Source organism: Stylophora pistillata, chromosome 6 (assembly GCF_964205215.1).
Source record: "Stylophora pistillata chromosome 6, jaStyPist1.2, whole genome shotgun sequence".
Classification (NCBI taxonomy): Eukaryota; Metazoa; Cnidaria; class Anthozoa; order Scleractinia; family Pocilloporidae; genus Stylophora; species Stylophora pistillata.
Window position 1 is genome coordinate 10729837 of NC_142524.1, and position 24272 is coordinate 10754108.

At 41.4% G+C, this 24272-nt stretch overlaps 1 pseudogene across 1 annotated transcript in view; it reads right to left on the reverse strand.

Moving 5' to 3' along the window:
• Window positions 1-1542: 1542 nt before the first annotated feature.
• LOC111344920 (uncharacterized) overlaps window positions 1543-24272 on the reverse strand; it is a 31562-nt pseudogene continuing 8832 nt past the window's right edge. Inside the window, exons 2-3 of the transcript XR_016002245.1 lie at window positions 12199-13122; window positions 1543-11486 (exon numbers count right to left, since the gene is read on the reverse strand). The product of XR_016002245.1 is annotated as an uncharacterized LOC111344920 (transcript). The remainder of the gene's footprint in view (window positions 11487-12198; window positions 13123-24272) is intronic.

The following is a 24272-nucleotide window of genomic DNA, read 5'->3' on the forward strand; positions in this document are numbered from 1 at the left end:
TGTTACTCATCGTCACACCAGATCAACCTAACAGCAAATAAAGACGAATCAACTCTGTGACGAATAAGATGGACGAAAGATCAAAGGAAATTAGGCACCCACAAAGAGAATACAAAACAAAATAAGCTTTCATTCGTGTATTACCAAAGAAATTAGAATAATTTTGAGGTCACAGCCTAAATCTTATATTCCACTGTTTATCTTAGTTAAATTTCTGTCTTGTGGAAGCAGCGTGATCGGCTGTAGTTCTTTCTGGTATTAAGTATCCATGGTTTAGGAATTTTGATTCTTTTATCTCTATTAATGTTATTAGGATGAGGTATTATATGTAAATGTTTTCTTTTTAAGCTAAATCTGAATCTCGATTCACGGGTTGAAACACGCGCATGTGATAGACACCAAGCTGATATAAGATTTGTCTTTCTTTATTCCTTTTCCTATTCCTTGGGGCGTTCTTATGTCATAGCGCGGGGTCAACTGAAATCATTACATGAAGAAATTACCTAGGTATTGTGCGTTCGAAGCTTAAAGAATAATCTCAATTTTCAATGAGCAGGTGGCAATAAAGAGAACCAAAGAGAAAGGTTAAAACCAGCGAACTGTTTCGCTTTGAATCACAAATACGCAACATAATTCGCGGGTCTTTATTACTTTATCGAGAATTTCGGTTTAAACTTATCTTCTAGTCTAAAAACGGTCTTGATCACAAGGGGTCTTATTCTGAAGTGAAACGTTAATATTTATTTTTCCATTTGAAAGCATTAATCATGGAAGCCTTAATCGAACCAGGAAATGTTTTGAGCTTCTATCGTAAGCAGTAACATTCAGCTTTAACAAGAGCAGTTAAATTATGTGGATGGCTTCTTCAAACCTGCGTGTGTTTCAGTGAGGATCATAACTAACAAACCAACCCACATTGATCAGGATTCACATTCACAAACTTTTCTATGGTTGGGGTTACATAACCTCCAACCCTAAAAACGTCTTAATGATACGAACATTTCCATATTTTCTTTTTTGCCAGTATTAGGAGCTTCTCTGACTGGCAAGAGAGCTGGTATTTGGACTAAATACTACCCTATAACTTGGAATAATTTTCGTTTTGACAGATTTGTACTTTTGGCTATGGTACGGAAAATCAAGGATTTATTGGAAAGTCATTAAAGATAATGTTAGTTCTTTCTTGGGACATATGGGTTAGAGTTTCCTATTTCAATACCATGTCTTTGTTGCTTCTCATCTTGCACTTGGACTTCCGACGTTCCGTCGCTTTTGTTTGTTACGATGTGTTACACTGCAAAACCGATCAAAAGTAAAATTATATCTGAATTGAAATATTCTTAATCATGCTTTGGAAATGCTTTTGCTCCTAGCTACCACCAAACACGCACACGCACATGCACACGCACACGCACACGCACACCCACACGCACACGCAGACTCATACTCAGGCGCACGCACACTCATACTCACACGCACACCCACGCGCACACGTACACGTACGAACACACACACACACGCTCACTAGTTTACTATGCAACCTTATCCTTGAGAAATTCCAGTTTATTTTGCTTAATTCCTGCCAAAGTACAAAATTTTCATGAATTTAGCCATTGTACACTAGTGTAGTTTACATAATTTTTACGGAAGCAAAACACACTAATCTTCTGATATGACAGCATATTATTTAAGTGTCCCACGCTTGTCGCAAAATTGTTTTTATTTATCAAACATATTAGATGGCATTTTTTCATGCTATTTTTCTCAAAATATTAGAGTTCATAACCTTCATATGAAAAATTAAACGTTTATTCTTTACAAAAATATCTACACAAATGCTCATGCATTAGATATTTAAAATGGAATATGATACATTTATGACCATGATTTTGCTGATGTGTTGTACCATCTTCCTAGTGGATCTAAAGAAATTCCCAATGACGCAGTAACTATGTTAGAATGACTTATGACTTTTTCCCGTGATGTTAGTGGAAACTTTTACAATTTCAAAAGACATGCCAGGAAGGAAGGGAAGTGTCTGAGGGGATCTGCACCCTCCACCCTCAGACCAGTGGATATGCTTACTACTGCGACTCAACTTGAAGAATTTAGAAATTGCTTATATTGAATTATGTCTTGGCTTAACAGCAAAACCAATCCGGTGTTGGACCCCCCCCTCATCCAAACCCTATACCGAGTATGGACCCCCACCTCGCCGTTCAAATCCGATAGCGAATATGGACCCTCTCACGTTGATTTGTGCCGCCCTTCAAAAATTGTATTTGTTTAGTTTTCTCTCTATCATAATTTTTTGCTTAGTATGGCAAACCTTTCGTTAATACTCCTTTGATTCTGATTACACGTGTGATCTAAACAAAGAAAGGCTGTTTTTTTTTTTCATGTAGTCTTTTCTATTTAATGGGTAGCGTACGACCTGGAAGCTTGAATTGAACTGCCAGCAGATTAGACCTGGGGGTATCTGGGAAAATATGCTTGACAATAAAAAAATTACACCTACTAAGGAAACGCCTGTGACATCAATGGGCTCCAGCCACCAGGCAAACTAGTGATCCTCAGTTTTATGATTTCCAAAAGGGCTGTTTATCCCTACTTGCTACTGCTTACGTTCTTCCAAAGAGTTTATGTAGATATTTCTTAAAAATATTTGCTTTTGGTTTAGTGTACCTCTTCAACTTTCTTCTTATAACTATTTCAACAGTACGCTGTTCAGACCGAAAAGCCAGCGCATGATTACCTAAGCAACGTTGTGTGATTGCCACAGAATGGCAACTTTCAGCTTTGTCTGAGTGTTCCTCGCCAAATAAATTTAGTCTTATATCAAGGGCTCACTGATGAGAATCAAGGGCTGATTGATAATCCCCTAAAGATTATTGTGTGAGCGCCACGGAATAGTGACTTTAAGCTGTGTCGGAATGTTCCTCTCTGCACAACCTTCTTCTCATGTCAAGAGCTTGCTGTTTAGACTGAAGGGCTGCCGTGTAGTCACCTGAAGAATGTTTTGTGACTCCTACGGAATAATAGCTTTGTGCTGTACCTGAGTGTTCCTCGCCGAACAACTTAAGTCTTATAGCAAGGGCTCGCTGATGAGACTCAAGGGATAATTACATACATCACATTTACATCACACATACATCACTCAAACCGATCCCAAAGTGGACACTTGGGGAGAAAGTTTCAATTGCATGTTGATAGTAATCATGAATTTCATTGGTCTTACATAACATACATAGCAGTCAAATAATTGCGCATGCGCCCCTAGATGGATGATTTGCTATTGTAAACATGGAGAATCTAAGTGAGGCGTAGGTTTACGCAGTTTCCAAGGAAAGTTCGAAATTTCTAAGGCCGAGACTTACACCCACTGTTGTTCTAGACTTAACCCACTTTGTATTAGTTTACACTCTCGTACATTTGTTTACGCTTTGCACGGCGAGATAAAGTCATCCGTAAACTTGGCTGTGCTGGCTTTGTTGCGTCCATGATGGAGTTGCCGGTAAACACCGAGGGAAATGTGTGAAAGAAATGAAGTATCACGGCCACACAAGAGAAATGTGACACTATGATGTGACGATAGCAGGTTCTGTCATTTGCCTTCATCACCGAAACGGAGCCTCCGCGTTAAAAACAGTTGGAATATCTCGCAATTAAATAAGACCAATATTTAGTATTTCCCCAAAATCCTTCTGTGTGTCAACAGGATTTTTCCTTTGGTGCATAAACAGCGAAACGAATCCAGTGTCCGGTGTTGGACACCTCGATCCAAACCCCAATTGGGGGGACCCAACCCCGCACCCCCCACTTCCCCCCCGCCGCCGTTCAAATCCGCAAGCGAATGGGGACCTTCTCTGACAGATCTGTACTGCCCTTCAAAATTTGTATTTTGTAGTTTTCTCTCCATCGTGAATTTATCTTGTTTAGTGCCACAAACCTTTTGTCAACGCTCCTTTGATTCTGGACACAGAACTCCTATATAATCACACGTGTGATCAAGTCAACGAGAGGATTTTTTTCGTGTAATGTTCTCTATTCAGTGATGGTCGCACATGACCGAGAAACTTAAAATGAACCGCTAGCAGACTGGACGGGGGGATCTGAATCTAAGGGGGCCCAGATCCACTAGGACACCGACGGCGGAGTTTGAGACGTCACAAATTGGTTAAGCATCCGGGAAAATGGGCTTGAGTGTAAACTTAATTCTAACCCTAACGCATTACACCTACTTGTAGCATCAATGTAGTGTGGCCACCGAGTAAACCAGTGATCCTCAGTTGTATGATTTCCAAAGGGCTGCTTACCCTTGCTTAGTACTGCTTACTTTCTACTAAAGAGTTTGTGTAGAAATTTCTTAAAAATAATCGCTTTTGTTTCAGTATTCATCTTTAACTTTCTTCTTATTGCAAAAGCACGCTGTTCAGACCGAGAAGCCAAAGCATCATAACCTAAAGAATGTTGTGTGACCACCACAGGCGAGTAATTATTAGCTGTCTATGAGTGTTCCTCGCCAAACAGCTTTCTTCTTATGTCAAGGGCCTGCTGGCTAGACTGAAGGACTGATATATGATCCCCTAAGGAATGCTGTGTGACCCCTACGGAATCGTAGCTTTGAGCTGTGTCTGAGTGTTCCTCGCCAAACAACTTTCTTCTTATGTCAAGGGCTCGCTGTTGAGAATGGAGGGCTCATCTATGATCACCTGAGGAATGCTGCGCAGCCCCTAAGGATTTGTAGCTTCGAGCTGTGTCTGAGTGTTCCTCGCCAAACAACTTTCTTCTTATGTCAAGGGCTCGCTGTTTAGAATGAAGGGCTGATGTAAGATCACCTTAGGAATGCTGTGTGACCCGTACGGAATCGTAGCTTTGAGCTGTGCCTGAGTATTCCTCGCCAAACAACATTCTTCTTATGTCAAGGGCTCGCTGTTTAGAATGAAGGGCTAATGTAAGATCCCCTAAGGAATACTGTGTGGCCCCTACGGAATGGTAGCTTTGAGCTGTGTCTGAGTGTTCCTCGCCAAACAACATTCTTCTTATGTCAAGGGCTCGCTGTTGAGAATGAAGGGCTTATCTATGATAACCTAAGGAATGCTGTGTGGCCCCTAGGATTGGTAGCTTCGAGCTGTGTCTGAGTGTTCTTCGCCGAACAACTTTCTTCTTATGTCAAGGACTCGCTGTTGAGAATGAAGGGCTGATGTAAGATCACCTAAGGAATGCTGTGTGAGCCCTACGGAATGGTAGCTTTGATCTGTGTCTGAGTGTTCCTCGCCAAACAACTTTCTTCTTATGTCAAGGACTCGCTGTTGAGAATGAAGGGCTGATGTAAGATCACCTAAGGAATGCTGTGTGAGCCCTACGGAATGGTAGCTTTGATCTGTGTCTGAGTGTTCCTCGCCAAACAACTTTCTTCTTATGTCAAGGGCTCGCTGTTTAGAATGAAGGGCTGATGTAAGATCACCTAAGAAATGCTGTGTGCGCCCTACGGAATCGTAGCTTTGAGCTGTGTCTGAGTGTTCCTCGCCAAACAACATTCTTCTTATGTCAAGGGCTCGCTGTAAAGAATGAAGGGCTGATGTAAGATCACCTAAGTAATGCTGTGTGAGCCCTACGGAATAGTAGCTTTGAGCTGTGTCTGAGTGTTCCTCGCCAAACAACTTTCTTCTTATGTCAAGACCTCGCTGTAAAGAACGAAAGGCTGATGTAAGATCACCTAAGGAATACCGTGTGGTCCCTACGGAATCGTAGCTTCGAGCTGTGTCTGAGTGTTCCTCGCCGAACAACTTTCTTCTTATGTCAAGGGCTCGCTGTTTAGAATGACGAGCTAATGTAAGATCCCCTAAGGAATACTGTGTGGCCCCTACGGAATGGTAGCTTTGAGCTGTGTCTGAGTGTTCCTCGCCAAACAACATTCTTCTTATGTCAAGGGCTCGCTGTTGAGAATGAAGGGCTTATCTATAATAACCTAAGGAATGCTGTGTGGCCCCTAGGATTTGTAGCTTCGAGCTGTGTCTGAGTGTTCTTCGCCGAACAACTTTCTTCTTATGTCAAGGGCTCGCTGTTGAGAAAGAAGGGCTGATGTAAGATCACGTAAGGAATGCTGTGTGAGCCCTACGGAATGGTAGCTTTGAGCTGTGTCTGAGTGTTCCTCGCCAAACAACATTCTTCTTATGTCAAGGGCTCGCTGTTGAGAATGAAGGGCTTATCTATAATAACCTAAGGAATGCTGTGTGGCCCCTAGGATTTGTAGCTTCGAGCTGTGTCTGAGTGTTCTTCGCCGAACAACTTTCTTCTTATGTCAAGGGCTCGTTGTTGAGAATAAAGGGCTGATGTAAGATCACGTAAGGAAAGCTGTGTGAGCCCTACGGAATGGTAGCTTTGAGCTGTGTCTGAGTGTTCCTCGCCAAACAACTTTCTTCTTATGTCAAGGGCTCGCTGTTTAGAATGAAGGGCTGATGTAAGATCACCTAAGGAATGCTGTGTGAGCCCTACGGAATCGTAGCTTTGAGCTGTGTCTGAGTATTCCTCGCCAAACAACATTCTTCTTATGTCAAGGGCTCGCTGTAAAGAATGAAGGGCTGATGTAAGATCACCTAAGTAATGCTGTGTGAGCCCTACGGAATGGTAGCTTTGAGCTGTGTCTGAGTGTTCCTCGCCAAACAACTTTCTTCTTATGTCAAGACCTCGCTGTAAAGAACGAAAGGCTGATGTAAGATCACCTAAGGAATACCGTGTGGTCCCTACGGAATCGTAGCTTCGAGCTGTGTCTGAGTGTTCCTCGCCAAACAACTTTCTTCTTATGTCAAGGGCTCGCTGTTTAGAATGAAGGGCTGATGTAAGATCACGTAAGGAATGCTGTGTGAGCCCTACGGAATGGTAGCTTTGAGCTGTGTCTGAGTGTTCCTCGCCAAACAACTTTCTTCTTATGTCAAGGGCTCGCTGTTTAGAATGAAGGGCTGATGTAAGATCACCTAAGGAATGCTGTGTGAGCCCTACGGAATCGTAGCTTTGAGCTGTGTCTGAGTGTTCCTCGCCAAACAACTTTCTTCTTATGTCAAGGGCTCGCTGTAAAGAATGAAGGGCTGATGTAAGATCACCTAAGTAATGCTGTGTGGCCCCCACGGAATGGTAGCTTTGAGCTGTGTCTGAGTGTTCCTCGCCAAACAACTTTCTTCTTATGTCAAGGGCTCGCTGTCTAGAACGAAGGGCTGATGCAAAATCACCTAAGGAATACTGTGTGGCCCCTACGGAATTGTAGATTTGAGCTGTGTCGGAGTGTTCCTCGCCAAACAACTTTCTTCTTATGTCAAGAGCTCGCTGTTTAGAATGAAGGGCTGATGCAAGATCACCTAAGGAATGCTGTGTGAGCCCTACGGAATGGTAGCTTTGAGCTGTGTCTGAGTGTTCCTCGCCAAACAACTTTCTTCTTATGTCAAGGGCTCGCTGTGAAGAATGAAGGGCTGATGTAAGATCACCTAACGAATACTGTGTGGCCCCTACGGAATCGTAGATTTGAGCTGTGTCTGAGTGTTCCTCGCCAAACAACTTTCTTCTTATGTCAAGGGCTCGCTGTTTAGAATAAAGGGCTGATGTAAGATCACCTAAGGAATGCTGTGTGAGCCCTACGGAATGATAGCTTTGAGCTGTGTCTGAGTGTTCCTCGCCAAACAACTTTCTTCTTATGTCAAGGGCTCGCTGTTTAGAATAAAGGGCTGATGTAAAATCACCTAAGGAATGCTGTGTGAGCCCTACGGAATGGTAGCTTTGAGCTGTGTCTGAGTGTTCCTCGCCAAACAACTTTCTTCTTATGTCAAGGGCTCGCTGTTTAGAATGAAGGGCTGATGTAAGATCACCTAAGGAATGCTGTGTGGCCCCTACGGAATCGTAGCTTTGAGCTGTGTCTGAGTGTTCCTCGCCAAACAACTTTCTTCTTATGTCAAGGGCTCGCTGTTTAGAATGAAGGGCTGATGTAAGATCAGGTAAGGAATGCTGTGTGAGCCCCACGGAATGGTAGCTTTGAGCTGTGTCTGAGTGTTCCTCGCCAAACAACTTTCTTCTTATATCAAGAGCTTGCTGTTTAGAATGAAGGGCTGATGTAAGATCACCTAAGGAATGCTGTGTGGCCCCTACGGAATGGTAGCTTTGGGCTGTGTCTGAGTGTTCCTCGCCAAACAACTTTCTTCTTATGTCAAGGGCTCGCTGTTTAGAATGAAGGGCTGATGTAAGATCACCTAAGGAACACTGTGTGGCCCCTACGGAATCGTAGATTTGAGCTGTGTCTGAGTGTTCCTCGCCGAACAACTTTCTTCTTATGTCAAGGGCTCGCTGTTTAGAATAAAGGGCTGATGTAAGATCACCTAACGAATGCTGTGTGAGGCCTACGGAATGGTAGCTTTGAGCTGTGTCTGAGTGTTCCTCGCCAAAGAACTTTGATCTTATATCAAGAGCTCGCTGTTTAGAATGAAGGGCTGATGTAAGATCACCTAAGGAATACTGTGTGGCCCCTACGGAATGGTAGCTTTGAGCTGTGTCTAAGTGTTCCTCGCCAAACAACTTTCTTCTTATGTCAAGGGCGCGCTGTTTAGAATAAAGGGCTGATGTAAGATCACCTAAGGAATACTGTGTGGCCCCTACGGAATCGTAGATTTGAGCTGTGTCTGAGTGTTCCTCGCCAAACAACTTTCTTCTTATGTCAAGGGCTCGCTGTTTAGAATGAAGGGCTGATGTAAGATCACCTAAGGAATGCTGTGTGAGCCCTACGGAATGGTAGCTTTGAGCTGCGTCTGAGTGTTCTTCGCCAAACAACATTCTTCTTATGTCAAGAGCTCGCTGTTTAGAATGAAGGGCTGATGTAAGATCACCTAAGGAATGCTGTGTGAGCCCTACGGAATGGTAGCTTTGAGCTGTGTCTGAGTGTTCCTTTCTAAACAACTTTCTTCTTATGTCAAGGGCTCGCTGTTTAGAATGAAGGGCTGATGTAAGATCACCTAAGGAATGCTGTGTGGCCCCTAGGGAATCGTAGCTTTGAGCTGTGTGTGAGTGTTCCTCGCCAAACAACTTTCTTCTGATGTCAAGGGCTCGCTGTTTAGAATGAAGGGCTGATGTAAGATCACGTAAAGAATGCTGTGTGAGCCCTACGAAATGGTAACTTTGAGCTGTGTCTGAGTGTTCCTCGCCAAACAACTTTCTTCTTATGTCAAGAGCTCGCTGTTTAGAATGAAGGGCTGATGTAAAATCACCTAAGGAATGCTGTGTGGCCCCTACGGAATGGTAGCTTTGAGCTGTGTCTGAGTGTTCCTTGCCAAACAACTTTCTTCTTATGTCAAGGGCTCGCTGTTGAGAATGAAGGGCTGATGTAAGATCACCTAAGGAATACTGTGTGGCCCCTACGGAATCGTAGATTTGAGCTGTGTCTGAGTGTTCCTCACCAAACAACTTTCTTCTTATGTCAAGGGCTCGCTGTTTAGAATGAAGGGCTGATGTAAGATCACCTAAGGAATGCTGTGTGAGCCCTACGGAATCGTAGCTTTGAGCTGTGTCTGAGTGTTCCTCGCCAAACAACTTTCTTCTTATGTCAAGGGCTCGCTGTTTAGAATGAAGGGCTGATGTAAGATCACCTAAGGAATGCTGTGTGCCCCCTACGGAATCGTAGCTTTGAGCTGTGTCTGAGTGTTCCTCGCCAAACAACTTTCTCCTTATGTCAAGAGCTCGCTGTTTAGAATGAAGGGCTGATGCAAGATTACCTAAGGAATGCTGTGTGGCCCCTACGGAATGGTAGCTTTGAGCTGTGTCTGAGTGTTCCTCGCCAAACAACTTTCTTCTTATGTCAAGGGCTCGCTGTGAAGAATGAAGGGCTGATGTAAGATCACCTAAGGAATACTGTGTGGCCCCTACGGAATCGTAGCTGTGAGCTGTGTCTGAGTGTTCCTCGCCAAACAACTTTCTTCTTATGTCAAGGGCTCGCTGTTTAGAATGAAGGGCTGATGTAAGATCACCTAAGGAATGCTGTGTGAGCCCTACGGAATGGTAGCTTTGAGCTGTGTCTGAGTGTTCCTCGCCAAACAACTTTCTTCTGATGTCAAGGGCTCGCTGAGAAGAATGAAGGGCTGATGTAAGATCACCTAAGGAATACTGTGTGGCCCCTATGGAATCGTACCTTTGAGCTGTGTCTGAGTGTTCCTCGCCAAACAACTTTCTTCTTATGTCAAGGGCTCGCTGTGAACAATGAAGGGCTGATGTAAGATCACCTAAGGAATGCTGTGTGGCCCCTATGGAATCGTAGCTTTGAGCTGTGTCTGAGTGTTCCTCGCCAAACAACTTTCTTCTTATGTCAAGGGCTCGCTGTTTAGAATGAAGGGCTGATGTAAGATCACCTAAGGAATGCTGTGTGAGCCCTACGGAATCGTAGCTTTGAGCTGTGTCTGAGTGTTCCTCGCCAAACAACTTTCTTCTTATGTCAAGGGCTCGCTGTAAAGAATGAAGGGCTGATGTAAGATCACCTAAGTTATGCTGTGTGGCCCCTACGGAATGGTAGCTTTGAGCTGTGTCTGAGTGTTCCTCGCCAAACAACTTTCTTCTTATGTCAAGAGCTCGCTGTCCAGAATTAAGGGCTGATGTAAGATCACCTAAGGAATACTGTGTGGCCCCTATGGAATGGTAGGTTTGAGCTGTGTCTGAGTGTTCCTCGCCAAACAACTTTCTTCTTATGTCAAGGGCTCGCTGTGAAGAATGAAGGGCTGAAGTAAGATCACCTAAGGAATGCTGTGTGACCCCTACGGAATCGTAGCTTTGAGCTGTGTCTGAGTGTTCCTCGCCAAACAACTTTCCTCTTATATCAAGGGCTCGCTGTTTAGAATGAAGGGCTGATGTAAGATCACCTAAGGAATGCTGTGTGGCACCTACGGAATGGTAGGTTTGAGCTGTGTCTGAGTGTTCCTCGCCAAACAACTTTCTTCTTATTTCAAGGGCTCGTTGATTAGACTGAAGGGCTAAAGTATATTTACCCATGGAATGCTGTAAGACCCCCAAAACATAGTAACTTTCTGCGGTGTTTGAGTCATCTTCGCCGAATAACTGTCGTCTGATGTCCAGGGCACACTTGGCAGACTCAAGTGCTGAATCATAATCGCCTAAAGAATGTTGTGCGAGCGCAAGAGAAAGGTAGCTTTGGGCTGTGTCTGAATGTGCTTCGCCGAACAACTTTCGAGTTATGTAAAGTGCAAGCTGGGAAGAGTGAAGAGCTGATGTAAAGTTACCTTCGTGCCTTTGTAGGCTCCCGAGTAACAAATACATGTTAGCTGTGCTAGGGTCCTCTTCTCCAAAAAGCTTTCGTGTGGTGTCTGTTGAACGTTGTGCAGACTGAAGAGCTGAGGCAAAGTCACTTGACTTGAGATGTGAAACCACAGTTGAAATTTCGTTCCTCCAGACGCCTCGTGGTGAGCTAGCGTTTTCTTTCCGTTTCCTGTCCTGGTGAGCAACATCTGTATACAGTGAAGAAGTAATTTAGTTGGATTTATGGTTTTTAGATACTCATCTGTTTACATTACAAACCAAAATAAGGCTCTATTACGGCTTACAACGCTAAGTACTTCAGGGATACTTATTTTCAAAAGCTTAATTGATGTTCTCCATGTAGTTAGCTTAAGGCTGATTCCAATTTAACGAATATTTCATAAATAACAAATTGAACAAACACTCCAAGGAACATGTCGCTTTCTCAATAAATAACTGTTGATGATTAGGTTGATATTCCCCCGTGAATATCAGTTGTTCACTGGGTAGACAGTGGTTAATTATCAGGCAAATAAAGAAGAAAAAAACAAAGAAAAGGCCTTTCACGATATTTTACTTTGAGAACTGGGCACACATAGTGCAACGCATTTTAAAATGGTTTTAACATTTCCAATTATCTCCCAGCAGTCTTTTGATCTGAAGCTCTGTAGTCCTCTGAAAAAAAGTGACTAGTTTAGTTTTTAAAAGCACAGGGATAAGCATTTAATTTTACGGTTAAAACCTGTTACTACAACTTTCGTCCGGACATAAAAGCAGTTTTGTCGCAAACCTTTTCGATAGGATACACAGGGTTTTAAATTAAGGAAAAACTGATCAAATCATTGAAATAGTCCAACGAATTAACCTTAACCAAAACCACACGCATCAAACATTTTAAGTCGAAACTGAATATATGCTTACCTGGCTCCTGTTTAGAAGTGGCCACTTGTGCCAGCATATTTAGCATGTCGTCTTTAGTTGGCAATTTTTCCACACTGTGAGTCTTCAAGGCTTTCAAATCCAAGCTCATACCGACATATAAGTTTTCTAGAAAACTTATATGTCGGTGTTGAAACTGATTCTGTTGTTGTAGAGAACTTATCTGTTCTTGTAGAAAACTTATCTGTTCTTGTAGAAAACTTACAATAGCCCGAGATTCCTGTCTGATACGTTCTTCCAGTTTACGAACTTCATTTGTGGGAAATTCTGACTCTTTTAAACCACCAATGGCATCAATAGGGTCCGTCTTGACACCAAGAGCATTGAATGCGTCTTTAGCGTACTGTACGTACTTATCAAAGGTGGCTTTAACAATTTCAGAGGTGTTCGAGTGACAAAGCGAGTTTCTTAACAGTCGAAGCTGATCAATCGCAAGAGCAAACGTTTCATCATTGTTTCCGCTCGAGCTCGTCACCGATGCATGGAACACTCCCTGAGCCAGTTTTCGAGGTTTAATGAACCGCTCATTTAGCGTCTTGTGATGACCTGTACTGTCTGGCAAAGCAAAAGACTTCGCGTAGACGGTGGCCTGGAACAGGGCGGTACAATCCCATTCTTCATAGGAGACATTTGTGGGAACTCTGGTTTTGCTAGGGCCACCCTCTAAAGCAAGAAATAAATTCCTAACCGTAGTGGAGTCATCCCACAATTGATGACCGCGATGATGTGTCAAGCTGTTGTCCCACATGGACTTGAACGGCTTACGTAAGGCCTTTGGGAACTCATTCAGTACAATGAAGGCGAATTTGAAATAGTTTAACTGCTCGTCCCGAAAAGGTTGTAGCGCCATCTTGTTTTAGAGGCAGTCCTTGAGGCAATGAACCATATGTTTTAGATCTTGGAAATCTGAAGAATGATGTAGATTTGCAATGAAATAATCACCAATAATAAAAATAAAGTACCTAATAAATATATTTAGCATCAAAAGTCATCCTCATTTGAAATGATGTATTTGGTGTCTAAATAATTTGGATATATGAACAAAGTTGAAATGGTAAATTGGCCACCGTAACGATTACAAAAGCTGACGTTTCGAGCGTTAGCCCTTCGTCGGAGCGAATAGAGGAATCGTGGGTTGTGCGTGCTTTTAACGGCCGAAAATGGAGCTACGTTATTGGTGGGAACATGGCAACGAGTAAAACACGAATAAATTAGTGGAATGAAAAGCGTTGGTTGATCCCTGTGGGATTTAGACTGCCGGTTTGAAAGATGAGCTTTTGTTCAAGAGTTTTACGGCTTTCCGTGCTACCTAAGTGTAAGGACAAACCGCAGATTACCATATGTTGCTTAGAATGATTAGGTAAATTCAAGTGTCTAGCGAGTGGTTTCGATGTGTCCTTGTCATTCTTTTCCACGTCGCAAAGGTGTTCTCGGAATCGGTCACCTAGTCTTCTGCCTGTTTCGCCTATGTATATTTTCTTGCAATAAGTGCAAGTTATGCAATAGATTACATTGGCGGAGGTGCACGTGAAGTGATCGGTGATCTTAAAGGATCGTTTGGGTCCCGATATTTTATCAGAGTTGTGAATGAAAGGACACGTTTTGCATCGTGCACGAGTGCATTTAAAAGTGCCTGGTTGGTCATCAGTCTGAAAAGAACCTCTGACCAAAAAATTGCCTATGTTTTAAACATTTTTTTGATCAACGTACTGTTAAGGAACCTAAATCTGAAACACTACTACGCTCAGCCGAACTAGTGCTCACACTCGATTGTTTTTTATTCGGAGACAACTTCTTCAAACAAACCAATGGTGTCGCCATGGGCACCAAAATGGGACCTAGCTATGCCAATCTTTCTGTAGGTTTTGTCGAACACCAATTTTCAGCCAATACAACGGCTCCAAACCTGAACTATACGGTCGCTACATAGACAACTGTATCGCCGCTACCTCCTCTACCAGAGAGAAGCTGACTCAATTCATAACCGCAGTCAATTCTTTTCACCCGGCTCTGAAATATACCCGGGAAATTTCTGACAAGTCTTTATCCTTTTTAGACATCAAAGTTTCCATTGAAGGCAACGGTTTATGCACTAGTGTGTATTAGAAACATACAGACTCGGATAATTACTTGTTATATTCGTCTTCGCATCCATCTCACGTGAAGAATTCCATTCCTTTTTCTCAGTTTCTAACACTCCGCCGTTTATGTAGTGATGACTCTGATTTCCACCACAAATCAGAGTCAATGTGCCAGTTTTTCGATAAACGTGGGTATCCTGTTTCTGTCGTTCAAGAAAAATTCTGACCGCATTCCATTCACTCTCACGTTCCACCCTCACAACCACTCGGTCAAATCCATCATCCTTAAAAAATTTAAATTACTTCAAAACGATCCAGAGACAAGCACTATCTTTTCGCAGCCTCCGCTCATTTCATTGAAACGCGACAAAAACATAGGCAATTTTTTGGTCAGAGGTTCTTTTCAGACTGATGACCAACCAGGCACTTTTAAATGCACTCGTGCACGATGCAAAACGTGTCCTTTCATTCACAACTCTGATAAAATATCGGGACCCAAACGATCCTTTAAGATCACCGATCACTTCACGTGCACCTCCGCCAATGTAATCTATTGCATAACTTGCACTTATTGCAAAAAAAATATACATAGGCGAAACAGGCAGAAGACTAGGTGACCGATTCCGAGAACACTTTCGCGACGTGGAAAAGAATGAGAAGGACACATCAAAACCACTCGCTAGACACTTGAATTTACCTATTCATTCTAAGAAACATAAGGCAATCTGCGGTCTTTCCTTACACTTAGGTAGCACGGAAAGCCGTAAAACTCTTGAACAAAAGCTCATCTTTCAAACCGGCAGTCTAAATCCCACAGGGATCAACCAACGCTTTTCATTCCACTAATTTATTCGTGTTTTTCTCGTTGCCATGTTCCCACCAATAACGTAGCTCCATTTTCTGCCTTTAAAAGCACACGCAGCCAACAATTCCTCTATTCGCTCCGACGAAGGGCTAACGCTCGAAACGTCAGCTTTTGTAATCGTTACGGTGGCCAATTTACCATTTCAACTTTGTTCATATATCCAAATTATTTCGTTACCCCCACCGACGAAGGCCTAAACAGTTTCTTTAGAAACTATCAGCCTTTGTTATTTGGTGTCTACTTGTTTCATATACTTGGTATAAACCATCTCGCGGTTGTGTCGGCATAATTTGATTGGCAGTGGAATAAAATTGCCAGATACTGCCGTGAAATGTTACTAATGATAACACAAATGTTATGCTGTGAACTTGAGGACCTTCATCAAAAGCACAAACGTTTCTCAAACGCATAGGGCTGTAAAGTAAGTTAAATGTTCTTATTCCTTTTTGCTTCTTGAAGGTTAATTCTTGTTAGACTTTAGTTAAGATGCTAAGCAAAAGCTTTCCACACGATAATTTGAGCCACAAGTGTATCAAAAGGAGGGAATTGAGTTTGTAACATTGACGAAAGTGTACATCTCTAACAAGGTTTGATCTCGAAAGCAGCGTTAAAAAATAGTGACGGTCAACAAATTGAGGAAGGGCAAAGGAATTCACTCAATGTTGTTTTTTCGCAGAGGACGGCAGACAATTTACAGAGATGCAAGACTTGTACAATGCATAAGAGTGCGATGCCCTACATGGTTTGGTTGTTATTTTTAGTCCTGTATTAGTTTTACAACTTTATAAATATTACAGGATAGCCTTACTACAGACAATCATTACTATCAAAGTTGAACTCTCTCCGCCATCGCCGTTATTATTTTCTTGAGAACCACAAATAATGCGCAACTAGTTGTATTTAAAACCAAACTAAATGGACATTAATCTTTCGGCGTCGAAACTCAAAATTTTCATCGCGAATTCTACTGAAAAGGCTGATTGTACTTCTGAAGTAAAAAACAATACCTGTCTGAGGAAACAACAAGGATATCCACCCTCGGATTCAATAACTGAATGTCTACTCTGCGAGTTTTGAATTGGTTTTTTTTTGCATGAATGACTACCCTACACTAATTCACAAATTTGTCTTCACATTCTTGGTATTTTTCTCAAATTCAACATTGATTTCGCGCCTAACAGGATTTATTTAACAAGATGCAGTTAGAACTCCTTCAAAATCCTCTAGCATCAATTCAACAGCAATGAGCCGAAACTATTTAAAACAGTGGAAATATCGAGCCATTGTCTTCCTGTCGAGAAAGATGCTAATTCAGTTGGGCGAATATGTCGTAGTGTCTGCCATTATATGTCGCGCCATGTGTAGCAGAATTGGTTTTGGAACCCCTAGACCTAGAGATGTGCTGAAAATTACATAGCAAACCTCTATGTAATCCGTACATTAATGAAGTTATTTCACTGATAACTTTTCACGACCAGTTGGATGATTAGGCGCGATAATTCTCATTTCTAAGAAATTCTCAGACTGAAACCTATTTATTGTACGAGTAGACCCCATAGTTACTTTCGAAAAGCAATAAACCGTTGTTTCCGTACCGATATAAAGTGCAGTCTATTTCTCGCTAAAACAAGAGCTCTTTTTTACTTTAGCGCAAAGGTTTTCTTGAGATACCCTGGACTGAATCCAATGTCAAATCAGTGCCATGAAACAGTTAGCGGTCCGATGCATTTTGCTTCAATCAATCGATTTCTTTCAAACTTTCCCATGAATCTGTCTTAATCTAAAGGTAATCGAGACCACCCTGGTTTCTCGAAACATCATAAAATAATTTTTTTCCGAGCGAAAATCACTTCAGCGCTTAAAGGCCCGATGTGAACAGCGCCGATCATCCGAAGTAGCTCAATTTCAGGAATTACTCGTCGTTCCACAAACCTCTAATTTGAGGGATTTTGTCCTGCTTCCCATATCTAGATCGATCGTTTGAGAGAACAAATCACATAAGTATTTAATTTTTAACGGTTTTTTTTACACTGAAAACTATTTTCAGTTTGACTCCTTATAGTACAGCCGGTCAACATAACGTGTACATTTTTCGCAAATTCCACTCAACATTGCATAAAAAGCGGACTCAAACTATTTACGAAACTTACGTCCGACGATCCATTGTTGACGCCTGAATTGAGCATTTTGAAGCCTTTTCATACTTGATGATACCATAAAGCAGCATTTAGGAGAGAAAATTTTCCACACCCATCTAGAAAAATGCTGCCACCGAAAACTGACTCTTCGCTCTGAGCGACCAATTATTTTATTTATCACTCAGTAATGAGTAATAGCAAAGTTTGAAATGCGTCGGATCACTTTTACAGAGACTACCTCTTAGATAGCGGGCTGAGCTTAAGGAAACCTGAACAGTGAATCGGAAGAACTGACTAGGATTTGCGTTCTTGAATGTCAAACCTGAATATGGTGGAAGTAGTAACAGACACAAACATTGTGTGGTTTGAAACTAAGAATGACTCTGTCAACAGAAACAACATTCATTCCCAGGCCGTTTCTTTGGGCTCAGAATATGAACTATGAAACAGTAGTAAGCCTCATTATCAGCTTAAGATAAAAAAGGTAATCAACCAACTAAATCTGAGTGGCTAACGCTCGAAACGTCAGCTTTTTTATTCGTTACGGTGGCCAATTTACAATTTCTACTTAGTTAATGTAACCAAATTACCTCAAAACCTTTCGGCCACAGGTAAACTACGGTTAATTTTTCGTAGCAGCGCAATCAAAACGGTTTGAAACAATGGACGAGTCGTGAAATCAATCTTCGAAGTTGCATCTTGATGGAAGATTTGTTGTATAATCTACTTATTGAATGATTAAACTATATTGGGTCTATAGAAAATACCTTAATCGAAGATTTCACGTTGAAATAGTCATGAAACAGCTTTAGGATGGTGACAAATTTTGCATTAACGTTCTCACAAACGAAGTATGCAATTTATGCGAAGAATGAACTCCCGTAGGCAACGACTTTCTAGAACATTTGAGAGCCACAGGTATACCTTACATTCACTGTGCCGTATCGCACTTTGCAGAGCCACAAATCACCAGTGGATGGTTACATAGTTTACTGAAATCTTTAGCATCTGTATCAAGAAAATATATAATGCGTGGTATCTTTAGATGACTAAAAGTTTTTTGAGGACGTTACATGTGGCAGCAAAAATATTGAATAATAACACACACACACACAAAAAATAAAAAACTGAAATAGGTGCGCGCTGGTTCACGTGTCTATAGAGAATGCATGCATTAGAGTTCATCGAAAAATTGCTCAAATATTAAGACGCAGCAACGCGACCAGCAGCTATTTTTTTTGTCGCCTGCTTCAGACCTTCAGTCTGTAGCGTTTTCTTAAAGTGCTCAAAAGGACTGTACTTAGTCTACTGGATAGTCATTTATCGTCAATGAAAACTGAATGTCAAACATATGAATACCTTTAATGTTCTCCTGCTTGGAAAGAAAATGGCAAGAAATTAGTTCGCAGCGGAACCTCTGGTCATCTTGAACTGGCAAAAAGTATGTTCCGTGAAAGCACAAGGGAACGAAAATTTAACATATAAAAATTCCAGCAGAACTTTCATGATTGGTCGTATAAAGCTTGGTTATCTATGGGGCATAATTCAGTGATTTTTGCCATTGACAACTGTCTTAAATCTTGCCTCATAACATTGCATAATTTCCTCAAACTTCTTAACCTTTAGTAACTCCATTTTTAAAAATGTTATGCTTCTTAATTTCAGCTCTCATAATGCGAACCATTCAAACCTGAGCCCTCCAAGAGTGAAACTAATGAAACGAAGGTAAATACTAATCCCAGACTAAGTTAGTTTATTGGGTTGTAGAAGTCAAGAAAAAAAAGCAATAAGAGGCCGAAATAGAGAAATGTACTTCAGGTTATGGAAAAGCTTTATCGTATTTAGTCTTTAGACATGCTCTGAGACTATTCTCGCCCTCTCCACCTTCATCATAACCCCAGATTTGTTTACCAGGCACTGATGAACTTAGAAAACTCCGGTTTATTTTGCACAATTTCTACATAAAACACTCACCTATTTTAAATTTTGATCAAAAGAGACACTTAAGTTAATTTAAGTTCCGTAGTTGACATAGTGCAAAAGTGCAGTCATCTTGAAATTCATCAAGTTATCGAAACTGGAAAACCAGTTTATCAATTCAATTACAATTTAACTGTTAAAAAGCTGTTTCTATTGGTCTTGTGAAATGAAAGAGCTGGAATATCTCTCTTTGCATCGGCTGTAATTTTTCGCTGGAGCGCCTTTTCACAAAAAATTTGCAATCAGTTGTATCAAAACTTAAAATAGCGATAAATTATTCGGCGTCAAAATCATCAGGCATCCTGCTGAAAAAGCTAACTTGACTTCTCAATACTTCTTTTCTTTGTGAATATCATGGAGTTCCACTTTGGTTCTGTCAACTTATGTATACTGTTGTAGAGCGTTTTCAAGGCTCGATATTTCAAGCATTTTTAGGTTTAGCTTTTGTTTTATTAAGTCTCGCCTTTTCGCCCCTACGTGCTATTTTGATGAATCTATAGTTTTGATGATTTATTTTTAGTGTGTGCTTGAACTTGGCTCAGCACTTACTGTGCTAGACATTTTAATCCCTTGTTATGGTTGAAGATAACTAGTTTGCTAGGTGGTCATGTTTGAGTTGGTAAAACTGACCTTGAGTTTTACCCACACTGAACATCCTGTTTTGGAAGTTCCCACGGTTAGCTAACCCAAACATGTCTGTGATTTTTGTATTTAATACTGGAGCACTCCTTGCTGAAAGTAGTAGAAATAAGCAGTGGAACAAGGGAGAGAATAAAGAAGAAAATTACAGAGTCTCAGTACCTCTTGTTAATTTGCCAAGCGAGTGGTAAAACCCCTCAACAAATTTGGTGGAGGACCCGTCTTCAACAAAACCGGTGGAGCACCCATTATCTACAAGTTGGTAAAGTACGCTTTTGGAATTCCTACAATTGTGAGTGGAACTTCGCTTTTATCAGCATGCTTTTCCGTTGCAAGCTAATTTGACTTTCTAAATCTGAGTGATAGCCGAGTTCTTTTATAATGATCTAGCTAGCGTAGAATGTAACAGTTTATTTAGTGTATAGATCAGTTAGCTTCTGATTTGATTATCGCTGTTGATGGTCAATTTCAAGGTTTGGATTTTCAATTTCGGGTCTGTAGCGTTTTCTCTTTATTAGTACCGTTTTCGATTGCGTTGCTTTCATTTTTGGGAAATCTGGCTCATGTAGTATCTCTTAAATATTCATCCTGATTACTAGACAGCGAGCGCGAGCCCTGGCTGAAGAAGCCGTTCACCAGGAAAACTTAACTGTAAGTTCGGGTTCGAATGAGTGGCCAGCCCCTCCTCCACCCGTTCAGCAATCTAGAGTACCATTCTTTCGTTCACTTTTTAAATCAGCTAATAGATCGCCGAGGGCTGACGCACAATCGAAGGCTTTTTGTGGAATTCCTACACCTAGTGAATGTTCTCTGGTTTCTTCTTGTACCGGTAGCCAAAGTTCTGACTCCGAAGAAGATCTTATTTATGAGAGCGTCAAGACCAGAGAAAATCTTTCCAATCGTGAAAATGTAAGTGAAGATTCTCTCGAAGCTCGTTACGACTCAGTTGTTAATAGTCGACATAATTCTTTAGACTCAAATCAGTTGTCTCTTGCACCAGCCTATGCAGAAATGGAAGACCAAGTTAGTCAGTTATGCCAAGCAGTCGAACGAATGCAAGCTTCGGTTAGTTCACAAAATAGAAGCAGCGGTGTAAAATCGTCAGTTACATTTCCAATTTTTAGAGGTGACGAATCCGATGACGCTCATGAATTTGTTAGGAATTATAAGAGGGCCGGTAGACTAAATGGTTGGGACGACGATAGTTTAGCATTAGGACTTCCTCTTTATTTAAAGGCCTACGCTAGCGCTTGGTTTAAAACTTTGCCAAGGGCCGACGAGATGTCTTTCGAAGAATTGTCTGAGGAATTAGTTACGCATTTTTCCTCCGGTGCTAGTGAGTGGCGCGTAAGACAGGCGCTAGGCCAGCGACGACAACTGGAAAAAGAATCGGTTGCAGATTATGCCTATAGCCTTCGAACACATTGTGCCAGAATTAATTTGCCCAATTCTGAATGGACACACTACTTTGTCCAGGGACTCATTCCCGAGATTCGCGAATACGTTGTTTTGCAACAACCTGAAAATTTGGAATCGGCAGAAAACTTCGCTAAGCTAAAAGAGTCAGTATTGCAAGGATCGAGTAAACGCGCAGACTTTAACCCTAAGGAAGTATCAGCGCAAATTTTGGAAGAACTCTCAAAAGCAATCAACCCTAAGGATAAGTCAATTAGTGCTGTGGGTCCAGCTTCAGATCAAAACCCTCACATGAGCAAATCTGAGATGAAACAAATTATTAGAGACGAATTCCGCGAATTAATGAGAGGCAATATCAATAATAGACCCAGTGGTTATAATCAGCGCTCAGACCAGAATTTTCAGCCAAGGAGTTCCAGGTCTCGTTTTGGCGATGCCGTTTGCTATAATTGTGGTCGAAAAGGACATACCTATTATTTTTGTCGTTCAAAACCTGATCCTAGGAATTTTCGTCGTGGTCGTGGTAGACAAAATTTTTATCAAAATAGGGATCAAAACACTTCTGAGTGGCAGTCTAAGCAGCAGGGAAACTGAAAAGTGCCCCTGTCTCGTTAGAAAATGAACCCGTGATGGGGGCGTCAAATACTGTACAAAAACCTTTAATGAAACTTGTAGACCGAAATTTATCGGGAGGATCGTGCAATGCTGATAAACTTGCTTTCAGTAAAGCCAAGCCTGCCGAGATTTCAGTGGATGAGAGAGTTGATTTAGCGCAACATGTTATTGTCAAAGATAATTGTCAAACCTCACCAAAACATTCATCTAGTCACCCTCCGCAGAGTGGTAGACAAAAACAAGGCGCTTGTTTGGAGAGTAGTATCGTCATTATTTTGTCCATTATTTTAGCTATTGTTATCAGGGTACTTGAATTGTTTGAAGTAGTCATATCAAGTAGTGTGGAAGTACTTAAACAACCTCCGGTGTCTAGCAAAGGACACGCGACTTTATTTTCAGGTGCCAGTACGCCGAATCTTTCTGCTTTGTCTGTTCAGGATAGAACTCCTGAGTGTTTATGTAAGGTCTCAAAAGAAGAGCCTCCAAGTTTTGAAAGTGCTGTTGTCGAAGAAAACAGCCTAGTTTTTGAACAAGCAGATATTTTTAATGATGATGTGTTAAGTAGTGACGATATTGTTATTTCGGAGGTCATTTCGAACAACGCTAAGCAAAATGAGGTAGCCGATAGCGACAAAACTTTACGTAGTGACTACTCGCCTTTGGCTAGTAGCGATTTAGAGAATAGTGAACAGGGGTCAACAAGTTTATCCGTCTCGAGGACTTTGAATAACTTTAGCAGCAGAGCTGAAGCGAATTCTTTTGTACAGCCCGTTAGTAATTATGTAGAGGACAAAGTTGATGACATTTCTATTTCTTTTGCGCCTGGAAGTGCTCTTCTACCTGTTAGCATAAAGGGTCATAATTTTCAATGTCTAATAGATTCCGGAGCTGCTGTCACAGCAGTAAACGCTAATGTGTGGCGAAAACACTTATGTCACGCTTACCCAGAACTTGGTGTGCCTGATTCAGAAAGTGTGACTACAGTAAATGGTTCTCGTTTGACTACTGTAGGAAAGACTTTGATGGAATTTGTTATTGATTCTCGTATATTTACTTTCGAAGTATGTGTGATAGAGGACCTGTCTTTTGATGTTATATTGGGTAGAGATTTTCTTAAACGATTTTGTTTCAAAGTTGATTTTAAGGATGGATTAGTTAGTTTTCCCTCTGAGCCCAGTCCTTTTCCTTTTGAGGGTGTGCGCGTAGATGACGACGATGATCTAATTGATGAAGCCTTCATTTCTTCTGTCCATGCCTCTCATAGCTTTGTGATTCCACCTCAGTCAGAAATTTTGATTTCTGGGGAACTTGAAGACTCGTCAAATAAGTATGGTATTGATGGCATGATTGTCCCAAAGCCTGATTTATCTCACCGTTATTCGATTTTTGGAGCGTCCGAGCTTGTTAGTGTTGCAGAGGATGGTACAATCCCTATTAGGTTGGTTAATCCTTCTTTTAAACCAGTGAAAATTTACCGAAGGACTCGTCTAGCTAATTTTGAGGAGATAGATCGCAACATAGCTACTTTCGAGTTGAACACAAACGAAAAGCTACGCGAAAGTCATTGTTCTCTTAGTAGTGACAACGAACCAGAAGAATGTGATTATTCTCAATTGCCTGACTTGTCTGATAGTATACTGTCAGCTGATGAAAAAATTAAATTTCGTGATTTGTTTAGTAAATACCGTGATGTGTTCGCTTTTTCTGATGCCGAATTAGGTAGAACGTCGTTAGTACAGCACGTGATCGATACGGGTGACGCTACACCAGTTAAACAAATGCCATATCGCACTTCGCCTGAAGGTACAAAAGAGATCGATAGACAAGTGACGGATATGCTAGAACGTGGAATTGTTCAAGAGTCAGTTAGTGCTTGGTCTTCGCCTGTTGTTCTAGTCAAGAAAAAAGATGGTTCTATGAGATTTTGCGTTGACTATCGTAAATTGAACAAAGTTACCAAAAAAGATAGCTTTCCTTTACCTCTGATTTCCGATACTTTAGATTCTTTAAGTGGAACAAATGTTTTTAGCACAGTTGACACGAAATCAGGTTATTGGCAAATAGAACTTCATCCTTCTGCCAGAGAAAAGACTGCTTTTGCTACGCACAATGGCTTGTATGAATTCTTGGTAATGCCTTTCGGTCTTACAAATTCTGGGCAGAGTTTCCAGAGACTTATGGGCCATATTTTGAGAGGATTGGAATATCGATTTGCACTTATATATATCGATGATATCATTATATTTTCAGAGTCGGTCGACGAACATTTGGTCCATTTAGAAGAAATTTTTAAAAGACTCCGCGAAGCTAATATCAAACTAA